Source organism: Diabrotica undecimpunctata, chromosome 6 (assembly GCF_040954645.1).
Source record: "Diabrotica undecimpunctata isolate CICGRU chromosome 6, icDiaUnde3, whole genome shotgun sequence".
NCBI classification, from domain to species: domain Eukaryota; kingdom Metazoa; phylum Arthropoda; class Insecta; order Coleoptera; family Chrysomelidae; genus Diabrotica; species Diabrotica undecimpunctata.
In genome coordinates, this window is record NC_092808.1 from 101,446,792 (window position 1) to 101,459,791 (window position 13,000).

The 13,000-nt window shown below is 30.5% G+C and overlaps 1 protein-coding gene and 1 long non-coding RNA gene across 4 annotated transcripts in view; one reads left to right on the forward strand and one right to left on the reverse strand.

Annotated features, from left to right (window-relative positions):
* Positions 1-13,000, reverse strand: part of LOC140443645 (aquaporin AQPAe.a-like) — a 247,935-nt gene that overhangs the window by 183,154 nt on the left and 51,781 nt on the right. The window lies entirely within an intron of this gene.
* Positions 6,229-6,898, forward strand: LOC140442755 (uncharacterized). The gene is made up of 3 exons (XR_011951136.1): positions 6,229-6,309; positions 6,366-6,413; positions 6,468-6,898. It is a non-coding gene; the product is annotated as an uncharacterized lncRNA (long non-coding RNA).

Here is a 13,000-nt window from a genome sequence, read left to right on the forward strand (position 1 = left end):
ATTCACATAGCTTCACAGATTGAAAATGGCCGCAACCAAGTTAATATCTCAAAAAATAGTAAAAGTACTGACACGTGTAACACTAATTTCAATACTGCTGGTGTACCCATACAAGCTGCTGGTATCTGGTATACGGATGACTCAAAAACATCGGAGGCTGTGGGAGCCAGCATAGTAGGAACAAATCAAGGGATACATTTCCCGGTAAGTCTATCTAAGGGTGTGACAGTTTTCCAGGCGGAAATAACAGCAATCCATCACTGGGTGGAAGAAATAGAAAGGCAGGAAAGAACGTTCTGTTCAGTTGCCATCTTCACGGATAGTCAGGCAGCGCTTAAGACACTTAATTCTGTAGAGGTCAATTCTAAGCTAGTATGGGATTGCGTGTGTGCCCTAAATAAACTAGAAGACCGTAGCAAGGTTACGGTAGCCTGGGTACCGAGGCACGAGGGTCATAGGGTAATGAAAAAGCAGATGAAATGGCTTAATAAGGCTCATCAATGCCATTCATTGGACCGGAACCCTTCTGCGGCGTTGCAAAGTCAGTAACAAGAACGGCTACAAGGAAGTGGGTAGCTCACAAATCTCTAGAATGGTGGAGGAATTCACCAGGACAAAGACAGGCGAAACAGTTCATTACAGAACATTTGACAACATTTACGGCAGACCTAATAAGCAAAAACAGGAAAACAGTCAAAGCCATAGTAGGTCTTCTAACAGGGCACTGTAAGCTGAATAGGCACTTAAAGCTGATGGGATTATCAGATGATGATCTGTGCCGATTCTGTCAACTCGAAGAAGAAACAGCAGAGCACATTTTATTTCAGTGTGACAGTCTGGCAAAAATATTGTACGTAACACGATCCAAAAGTAATTTTACGAGACTCGCAGGATTCCAGGATTCTCCTGGAAACTTCCTAGTCGTCTCGTAAAATATCACTTTCAGAACTTGTTACGTAAATTACTATTTTTTAATTCTTTAATTTAGAAATAACTTGTTTCATTTTTTGATTAGTTGAGCAAATTAATTTTGTACTTCTTATGTCATACAGTAGAGTGGCCATTGACTGTCGATTTTCTAGCGATAATCCAACACAGTCGCAAATTCATGAAGTACAGGATACACAACTGTTTCGTCGTATAAAAATTAAACAGTTATTTACATATAAGATACATTCTTACATGGCTAAAAAGTAAAAGCACAACAAATATTGAATAATTTGTGTTTGTTAGAGTCATACTAATACAGGGGAAATCAAAGAAGAACAAAATGATGATATAAATTTATTCCTTGTTAGATCGAATATAAAACGGCGTGAAAACCAATAAAAAAATATACTTATACATGTGACTATTACATAAATATTTATATAAATATATTTTTTGCATTTAATTAAACTATTTTTACCAAAATCCTTGATCTTTAAATCTCATAGCAAGGACTTTTTCTTTACCGTCTAATAAAATTTATAACTGCATGTCAGAGGGCAGTAGTAAAAATTATCGTATGACTGACATATAAAATTTTAACGCGAATTACATACCACCAGTTTTACTTTCGAAAACACGTACAGATGCATTAAGAACACCTAAATGCAAAAATTAAACGGTTACTTGACGTTTAAAGGCTTAAAACACGATCTCAGTGATCTTGGCCTCAAATTCAATATAAGTAATTAGCTTTCTGAAAACAATTGAGGTGCGTTCGAAAAAATCCTAAGTTACGCTTATAATTATATTTCAAAGAAACCGTTTTGATGTGATAAGTTTATGACTCATTTTATTAAAATAATATTATATAATATATTATTAAAGTATTATCACAATACAGCACGATGATCTTTGAATCCTGCGAGTAAAAAATCTGTTGAATATAATAAACCAGCATTCACATTTTTTTAATTCAGAAAAAGGTGTTTATAAGACGTAAACAATAGATGTCATATGTTTTGTACACGCTAGCAAATCGCATACAGTTAAGCTATTTTCAGTCCACATATTTTTCTATCATAAATAAAGTGATAAAAAAACCTGTGGCAACTTTTTTATTACGTCGTTCATGTAAGTACTTCAATATACAATAAGTGACAAATACACATTAATTCTTTGTAATGTAGGTAATTATACAAAGTTAACTACAAACAGTTTACTTTTTATTTACCATCATAGCTGTAATGTTGAAATTCAGAACAACTCCTAGAAACCTAAATAATATTCAGGTCTATGCTCCAACAAGTGACAAATCAGAGGAAGGAATTGAAAAGTTTTATAGCAACATAGATGAAATAATGCGACAGACAAGAAGAGCCGAGATAACGATAATTATGGGTGACTTTAACGCCAAAGTTGGTCGTGGTGCTGAAGGAGGCATCAGGAGAAAAATCTGTTAATTGCCAACACCTTCTTCAAACGATATCCTAGAGGGCTATATACTTAGAAATCAACTGCAGATAGAAAAGATAAAATTGCTAGGAATCAAATTGACTTCATTTTGCTTAATAACAACTTTAAGAAATACATAAAATCTACTAAAACACACCGTGAATCTGACATGCACAGTCATGAAAAATGAAATAAGTATTAAGTTTGAGAAAGAAAACACAAGTAAATATATAAAGAGAGTCAGCGAAGTGGGGAAACCGGTTGCAAACTCGTGTTTTAAATAGGTCGTAGTCAGCATGGTAAGACTATTTCCACAGACTTGCTGTTTCTATAAAATGGTTCGATGTCACCATAATACAAAATCAGGGGGTACACTGAGACCAAATAAAAGGTACATTGGACGTTGGAGGAGAGATTGTATGTAGCAGACCTGTCGAAGACTTGTATTGTATAACAGTTAATGAAAGATATAAAATACGAGAGCTTGCAGAGAAGGAAAACACTCATATGGTTATTCTACTATCAGAGCCTGGAACATATTTTGTAATCGTTTCTTCATGTTTTTGGTATAATTTGTGTTCGGAATAGATCCTTAAGTCATCTCGTTTCAATTTTTTAACAAATTTAACTTCTATGATTTTCCAATTTTAGTTATTAGTAATAAACTCACTAGGCGTTAATAGTCATTAGACTAAAACTATTGCTTACATTTGTTTGTTTTACAAAAATGCTTAGTGTTATTTATTATGTAACAGATTGTATTTAAAATAAATAAAAATATGAGTCTCCAAACATCATTTTTTGTTGTCTTATGCTATTTTAGTACAGATTATAGAAGTAAACCAGACACAATTTTAATAAGTAGTCTTGTATATTTCAGTTATTCTGCATTTATTATTAATAATGTGGCTTTGTCGTTAAGTGACTTTTTCTTGTTAAGTGGCTGAAATGTTTTCCATTCTGTTATTTTTTCTAAACTATTCTTAAAAATCCTTGGATAAATCAATCTTACCAAGCGTGTGAAATCGGTACTGAATTTATTCTTGGAACATCTCGAAGAAGGTTGGTTGACAGTTTTAGAAGACGTTTTGAGAAGTATTGCAGTTGATGCTTTGGTATTATTGGAGACCCAGAACTTGCACAGATACGTGAACTAATTAAATCACACATGACTTTGTAGTAGTCGCAACGAAATATGAATTGGTGTCAAAAATATATAGTTTTTTTAATTTATAATTTTATTTTCAGAGCAATAGTTTATTTTGAGAAATTATAGGAAAAAATCGTTAAAATTGGTGTTACAAGTGGGATTTAAATTTGTGTTAAAAGGTGAGATAATGATTATTCGAGTAGATCAATATCTTGATAACTAGATGCGAAGTTAGTATACCAATCATCTACCATATATGACTGAAGTACATTTTAATTTTTATATTTTGTGAATATTATTTTTGTCGTCCCTTTTCATTTGTTCTGTAATTTCTGTAATGTTTTTTCCATTGTTATTCTTTCACAACATTTAAGCTGGTCAAATCATTATCTGACGCAATGAGGAGTTTCATGACTTTATATACCTTTCGTGTACGTTTTCTCGATTTTCTCGTTATTTCTTATACTTTATTTTAATTTATTTTTTAATTGGATTTTTTCTTTGCTACTTCTGGATACATATTTAATAGACTGTTGGTTGGACGAACTCTTCAACCGAACAATCGAAAGTATAAAAGTTGACGAAGTATATAGGCAAAGAACAGAATGGACGCAGAAAAACAATTGAAAAAAATTTAATTATACGAAATAAAAAGGCTACAGAATTCAACTACTTCAGTTTATTTCAATTAAAAACTAATTATTTTTAAGAATAAATCAAAAATGACAGCTCCAATCAACTTTTATTTGATGTTTTGACTTGCAGGTCGAAAACAATTTTCAATGTCGAAAATTATATTCGACAAAAGTCTAAATATTACAAGGAATCAGTTTCGACATTTTAATAAATCGATGATTACATTGAATGAAACTATCCATAGTTCTCCAAAAAACAAATAAATCTTAGGCCTTAGCAGAAGAGAATGATCATGAAATTACAAAATTTCAAAATTATACGTGTGTTTTTTTAATTCTGATACTAAAATCATTGCGTGCTAGTCTGTTTTGCAACAAGTAGCTTAAAAATGACTCATATGTAACTATCTACACGTACTCTACAACAAAAATACAGATTTTATCTTACGACTTGAAATCGACATAATGCATAGTTATGTAACGAAACAATTTAATGAAAATTTAATCAGATAACGCATTTTAAAGTAAAATTATATTATGAAAATTAAATATGTTCAAGGAAAATATAACATAATGAGTATTTAATTTCTGTAGCGGATTAATTTTGTGATTTTTATATCAGATATGTTAATCAAAAATACTTATCACCTCAATATTTCAAATTTTCTAAAAAATGCCTTTGTAAATTAAAATATATACTGGTTAGCCCAGTCTGGTTATGCAAAAATCATCGATTTCACGGCAAAATTTTTCGCAGATATATGAAGCTTTTAAGACGTAGGTGGGGGTTACTAGATGACGAATAGATGAGAAGGTACTCGTATTTTTACCTTGCGTTTTTTTTAAACAATAATTTATGGTCACAATTTGATTTTTTGTCTATAAGTTTTTTCCCTTACATTTTAAATAGACATTTACATTTACATTACATTTTAAATTTAAATATATCATTTTTTACATCAAGAATCTTTATTTTCCCGTTTTTTCTATTAAAATTGATAAATAATTTACGGAGATATTTGCAAAAAAGCAGTTTTTTTGCACTAATTTATAAGTTTTATTAATTTTTTTATTAACAAAATAAAATGGTATTAATACATTTGAACATCGAGAAATTACCGTCTTTTAAATTTGTTCGAAATTTCCCCCCAATCGGTCAAATAGTTTAAAAGTTATTTAATTTATTTAACCCTGAGGCTAATTATTTAAACTATTGAACTTGCCCTATGAATGATGCGAGACACATTTAGCAAATTTCATAGGATTCTTTAAGACTTACGCCCGATTTCATAATGGCAACCTAAAGTACACTTTAACTAATGTTCACTTTACACTAAAGTGCACTTTAGTGTTGCACCCGGTTTCATAATACCTACAGCTCTTTTCATTAGTAAAAGTAAACTTTAGTGTTTAATTTGGTAGGTTGGTAATCGTGTTTATGTCAATTTTGCCGGGTTTTTGTCGAAATCGAAATAACGTGGTATATCTTTTGTATCTTAAATTGTTTGTAAAAGTTGTTAATTGTTTATAAAGTTAAAGTTAGTTGTTAATTGTTCGTAAAGTTAAAGTTAGTTGTTAATTGTTTGTAAAGTTAGTTGTTAATTGTTTGTAAAGTTAGGTATTAAAAGTTAGTTGTTATTTGTTTGTAAAGTTAGGTGTTAAAAGTTAGTTGATAATTATGTCTGCAGCGAAAAGAAGTCGTTCTGTGAATTTCACGAAAGAGGAGGAACTTTTACTCATCGAGGAAGTCTCTAAATATAAATCAATCATAGAGTGTAAAACAACAAATAAACTAAATTGGAATGAGAAGGTTAGTTTTTATTATATATATTTTTGTTTATATATGGAAAATAAAAATTACATTTGCAGGAAAATGCTTGGAAAAAAATTGTGGCTAATTTTAACGCAAAAAACTTTCATGCCAGGACACTGGATCAAGTACGGGCCAAATATGATAACATAAAGAGCAAGGCAAGAAAGGAAGTTGCCAAGTTAAGGTGCTACCAAGCGGGGACTGGTGGCGGCCCATGCTCCAGTTTTTATTTAGACACCAGTACAGATGCTGTACTGGATTTGATGAATTTAAAGACAGTAATGGGTTTGAATGCAGAATTTGATTCTGATTCTATTGAAATCAATAAAGTACTAAGTTTAAACAGGTTTTTTTATAACATAATTATTAATTTCAATTGTTTTAGGATATACAAAATGATGTTGGAGAATTATTTGAAATGGATGTCAATAACGTATGCATATTTATATAAAGGTTGTATACATCTTTTCTAACACATTTTTTTTAGATTTTAATTGTTGAAGAATCATCAACAACATCAAAAGATGAATTTGAACATAGTGATAACAATACAGACTCCAAAATTTCTTTAGAAGTAGTTGAACAGGTAGTAAAGATGTAATAAAAATGTACAGTTGTAATTAAATAATTCTTGTTTTTAGAATTCACCCAGAAAAAACTGGAACAAGTATGTTCCGGAAAAATTAAAAAAAACAGCCCATCAAAAGCTGAGGCCTAAAGTTTTAAATCCTGCCATTGAGGCAAAGAAAAAATATTATGAACACAAGCTGGAAGTATTAATTGAAGAAAATCAAAGGCAAAAGGAAAAGGAAGAGAGGGAAAAGGCTAAACATGAGAGAGATATAAGGGAGCAGGATTTAAAAATTAAAATATTAGAAATGGAATTAAAATTAAAACAAAAAATTTTGGCTCAACAAAATTTATAATAAATATAGTGTACAAAAAGTGTTGTGTTTTATTGTCCCTTATATTCCACAAGTAAATTGAAACTATTCAAAACATTTAAGAACACAGTACAGAAATTGCTGAATTAATAAATATGTACAAAAATTATAAATATGTAAATTACTAAAATTAACCATCATATCTTATAAAATTTATTCTTGACAAAAGTAAAAATAGAACTAATACATTTATACATAATAACATAAATAGCTACAATTATAAAAATGTAAATTACTGAAATTGAGCATCATAATATCCTATAAAATTTCTTGACAAAGGTGAAAGTAAAAATAACATAATGCATTTATACATAACGTATAGGTACAATTATTAAAATATCAATTATTGAAATAAATATAAAATTTATCTCAACAAAGGTGAAAATAAAACTAATACATTTAAACATAATAATATATACCTACAATAATAAAAATGTAAATTACTAAAATTTGAGCATCATAATATCCTATAAAGTTTATCTCAATAAAAATGAAAATAAAAATAAATCTAATACATTTATACATAAAAATATAGGTACAATTATACAAGTGTAAATTTACTGAAATTGAGAATCATCGTATAAAATTTATCTTAAAAAAGGTAAAACTAAAAATTAATGTAATACATTTATACACAATAATCTAGTACTTAAGTATAAAACTAATTTAAATTTTATAATTTTAAATCTATAATTCTCCAAAATGCTGTCTAATAAATAATTCACGATAATGTCTTCCATTATCTAAATTTCCCTGAAACTGAGGCAAATTATCTTCTTGTCGATCTAGATTAAGATCTACAGGAAACAAGTCTCCATTTTCTATGGCTATGTTATGCAGTACTGCTGTAGCTACTATTACATTCATAGTTACATCCAAATTCAGTCTCATTCCGTTTCTTAAAATTGGAAACCGTCGTTTCCATACCCCATATTGCCTTTCCACAACATTCCTGGTTCTTATGAGAGATTCATTGTAAAGATTTTCTGCTTCTGTTCTAGCATCATGTAGCTGGGTCATTAAATATGATTTTAAACCATAACCACTATCACCAACTAGTACAAATCTACCAAAGTTTCCAGCTTCAAATCTTTGTTTTATGCCACTATTGTTAAATATTGTTTGATCATGCACAGAACCAGGCCATCGTGCAACAATATTTCTGATTTTTAAGGTAGAGTCACTGATTGTTTGGACATTTAACGCAAAAAATCCTTTTCTTGAGCGATATATTTCTGCATCTACACCTCCAGGAGAATCGATTCGTATTAAAGTGCAATCAATTGCACCTATGCATCTTGGAAATCGTGCAATGGCATAAAACTCTTCTGCAGCTTGGACCATTTCATCATTTGTTTCATACATTTTAATGTACTGTCTGCTTAATGATGCAATTGCTGCAGAAACTCTTTTGATAATTCTGGACGCTGTTGCCCTTGATATACCCATGTAGTCAGCTACTGATACTTGCATGCTTCCAGAAGCAAAAAATCTTAAGGTCAATAATAATTGTTGGAGTGGTGTAACAGCTCCTCCCCTAAAAATAAGTTCTCATGAATATTTTTCTCTATACACATTTTAACATTGTTGGTTTTACTTTTTAATGATTTTTGTATCCACCAATGTTAATGTGATCATAAATTTTATTATATCTTAATTGTATTACTTACCTATTTGTTGGAAGTTTTATTAAAGGTTCGATTTGTTCCAGTAAGGACATAACTGTTTCTTTTGTCAATCTAAATCTTTCATAGAAACTTACATCATCATATTGATTTATATAATTTATTCTTTCCCCATAAACTTTAGGGCGGCGGACATATATAAATTCATCTTCAGAAGAATCTGAACTTGTAGAAAAATTCATTTTAAATTTGAAAAAAAATAAAAATGTAAACAAACTTGAAACAAGACCAAGACAATATAAGAATTTTGAGGTTAAACTGTCTATTGGTTTAGTAAAAGTGGACTTTAAGGAGTTAATTGACAGATTTCTACCATTTAACTTAATGTGAACTTTAAAGTAAGGTTACAGTATTATGAAACTGAAATTTACACTTTAAAGTGGACTTTAATTTAAAGTTTACTTTAAATTGATTATGAAATCGGGCGTTAAACTATCTCAGAAGTTAAATACAGATTGCGTTTTCATGGAAATTATTTACAAAATAAACGTTTGAAAAAGGGGTATGTTTTTTATTTATTAACAATTGAAATAACTTCTATATTTTTTAAGCTACAGACTTGTACGTATAACCGTTGGATAGCTGGTGAAAAAACTCACATTTAAAGAAAAAAAACCTTCTATGACCAATAGGAACGAAGTTAGCGACTATTTTTTAAAAAATCATTGACTATACAATTGACACATTCGCTATATAAAGATGAATCTCTGAATTTACTTAAGTCCATTCTCATTGATAACTCCTATCCCATCACTATCATTAGTAAATATCTATTTTCTAAAAGTTACGGGCATTCTATTTCAGAAGCCCTTAATGACGAAAAATTAGCGAGTATTTCTGATATTACAGTTGATTAATTCCCCGTGTATCCCAAAAAGATCCACAAAATATGCTTCTCTACTGTTCTTTCCACAAATCACTAATAAGCCCATGAAATTCATCAGAAACTTACCCGTAACAATAGCTCTAAAAACACCAGAACTGTAGCAAAGTTGTTTCCGAACACCAAAACTCCTTTGACTCCTTTAGAACATACCAATGTTGTCTAGTACGTACCGTATGCAGAGTATAACTCCTACTACATTGACTAGACCAGCCGCTCTCTTCAAGATTGTCTTACTTCTCACAAAAGCGACATTAGGATTTCCAAACCCTCTTGGGCCTTAACACAACATGAAATCTCAACCAAAGATAACATCGACTAAAAAGGTCAAAATACTGACCAAACAACAAAATTATCATAAGAGATCACTTCTAGAAATCTGCCCATTCTTAAACATCCATCAGCCCTTAATAAACGAACTGACATTGATATTTTGAGCCAGATCTATCACTCTCTCATCTTACACAATAAATTAGAATTACATCAAACCCCATATCCAAGCTCAACAAATAGTCTTAGTCTTATTCTAAGAAATAGAAAAAACCTACGTGCTGATGCTTTTCTAAATAAGCAAGACACAGTATCTTTTTGGTTGTTACCACAAGAAAACCAAATGAAGCCGTAGGTAAAATTTGAATTCACATACAATTAAATTAATGGACTTAAGTGCTTTGTAGCTAGTTGTGTTGCTAATATTTGCTAAAATATTTACTAAATAATTGCTAAAATATTTACTCTATATGTTGAGTAACTTTACAGTTTCTAGAACATCTGAAGGACTACAAATTGTTTTGTAAGTATAGTAATCCAACATTGTAGGCATTTACTTACAAAATTCTACATTATAATTGTAGTGAACTGAATAAGTTTTTGAAAAAATAAAAAAAACGAAACGTATTCAATAAACCAATGATGTTCCAAAGAAGCTGAGTTCCAACATAAATAAAGGAAATCACCAACATAAATAACGATCTTACTGAACGAACTTCCATAAATTTTAACAAAAACATCACTGAAGAGATAATAAAATTTCATGATATTGCAGTAATCAGAGTTAAAAGGAGCATCTGGATAATTTATTTTACAAAAATGCCTACCAGGATAACGACTATTCTTCCGTTAACGTCAGGAAATGTGAAACTAAAAAAGCATTGGTTACTTTTCAAAACATGGACCTATGTGGACCCATGAACGAAACCTATAAAGATTCAATTCCTATGTCGAAGGCAAAATTCGACGGCTTCCACAATGTTATTCTTATTTCTACACAGTTTATAGTATGAGTAGAGCTAAATAAGACTATTAGGTAGTAGGTTAGTACTAAAGTACTACTCTATTATGAGTTATTTCATTTTATTTTGTTTTGTTCTTGACTTTAGTTTATACTATGCACTGATTTTATTTATCTAACCATACTAATCTTGTATAAATATTAGTGTCAAAACTGTATATAGTGGGTGATCAAATTATTAGAACCACCTAGCAAAATTTAATTATTTTACAAAAAGGGTACATAATTGAGCTGTGTAGTATATTAATGCGTTTGTTTCCATTTTATTATTTTATAACACTTTATAAAAGTACAATAAATAATCTGACCACAGTGGCAACACAGCGGGCGTATCAATTCGTGACTCAGATGCCATTATTTGCCAATGCTGTTTAGCCTATAATAGCTTGCAACTTGTGTGCATATTGTTTTGTATTCTTGGTGTTTAGAGTTATTATAAATCGTTTCCATTGCTCTGCAGTTAAATTCTGACAGTCGTATACTATTTTTTATGAATTTAGCAAACATTGCGTGTTTGTTACACCCGTGGTACCAGAACATCATGGGAGAAGCCAAAAACAACTCACCAAGGAAACTAGTGGAAATAAAAAGTTTATTATTGAACAATAATCACTCCAACAAAAAAATAGCATCAATTTCTAAAGTTTTAATGGCAATTGTGGACTGTAGAAAGAAAAAGACGGGTGTGGCAATCCAGTGGGACTGCCGGTAGAAGTTCTACTTCTATACACGCGTTCGTCGTTACAAATTTATATGGAAGTCAATCTGCACAATCATTACATATATGATGCTATAGGTAAGAGAGAGCAGAAAGGGAAAAATAATTGGGTATATAGGTATATGGTGCATCGTTTGCTGTATATAAACATTTGACCTGTAATAGGAGTATAGTAAATGAAGGATTATATCAATATTTTTATGAAAATATATAGGTAATTATTTTCATATATATATATATATATATATATATATATATATATATATATATATATATATATAAATATATATATATATATATATATATATATATATATAATATATATATATATAATATATATATATATATATATATATATATATATATATATATATATATATATATAATATTAAATATATATATACAAAAGAAACATTTTTATTCCCGATAGAGAAAGGGAGAGAAAATATACCTTCTGTCTCTGTCTTACTCATATCTTACATATGTAATGATTTTACCGATTCACTCCCGTGCAAATTCCCAACGTCGACCACGCGTATAGAAGTATAACTACAAAAAACCTTGAAGGTTCTGAACGAAAACGATGCATGAGTCTGGTACCAGTATTTTACCAATGACAGCTTATCGGCGAATAAAGGATCTGGGGTTTTCAACCTGTCGCCATGCGAAAAAGCTGCTACTCATACCAGCCATGAAGAAGAAGGCTTCAGTGGGCTACAGATCACAAAGATTGGACCATTGATGATTGGAATCAAGTAAGCAACATTGCTTAACATTATTTTTTTTATCTAGTTAACAGTTGATCAATTTGTCCATCATTCTAAAATAATAACAATATTCCAGGTTTGTTTTTCGGATCAATCTACCGTGTAGATCCTTATGGATAGAGCTGAATTTGTAAGGGAAAGACCTGGGGGAAAAAAACAGCTGAAGGTATTGTAAGGACGGTAAAGCAGCCCCTAAACATCATGGTGTGGTCTATCATAAGCAGTCAAGGAACTGGTAGACTACATTGTCGAAGCAACAATGCGGTAGGACCAGTACTTAAGAGTACTATAAGCAAATATACTTTCCCTGGCCAAGGAGTGGTTTCTGAATAAGAGTTTCACGTTTATGCATGACTCAACGTCTTGGCACAAGGCAAAAACTGTTACAATTTTCCTTGCTGACAACCAGACAACTGCCCTGGCAACTAGCCAGATCTGAACGCAATAGAAAATCTTTGGAAGCTTATGAATAAGAAATTTCTAATAAAATTATAACTACAAAGCGTCAATTGATCGAGCGCTTAATATCAGAATGTCACAGGGGAGAAACAATTTCACAAAATTGTCAGATATGCATAGAAATTATGACAAGAAGGTGCCAGACAGTCATTTCTGCAAAGGATGATGACACTACCAAGTATTAGGCTTAAGGAATAATTTTAAGTGTTTTCGTGTAATTACTTACTGGTTTCTTTTTTAATGTTTATATACTTTATAAGATTCTAAATCACA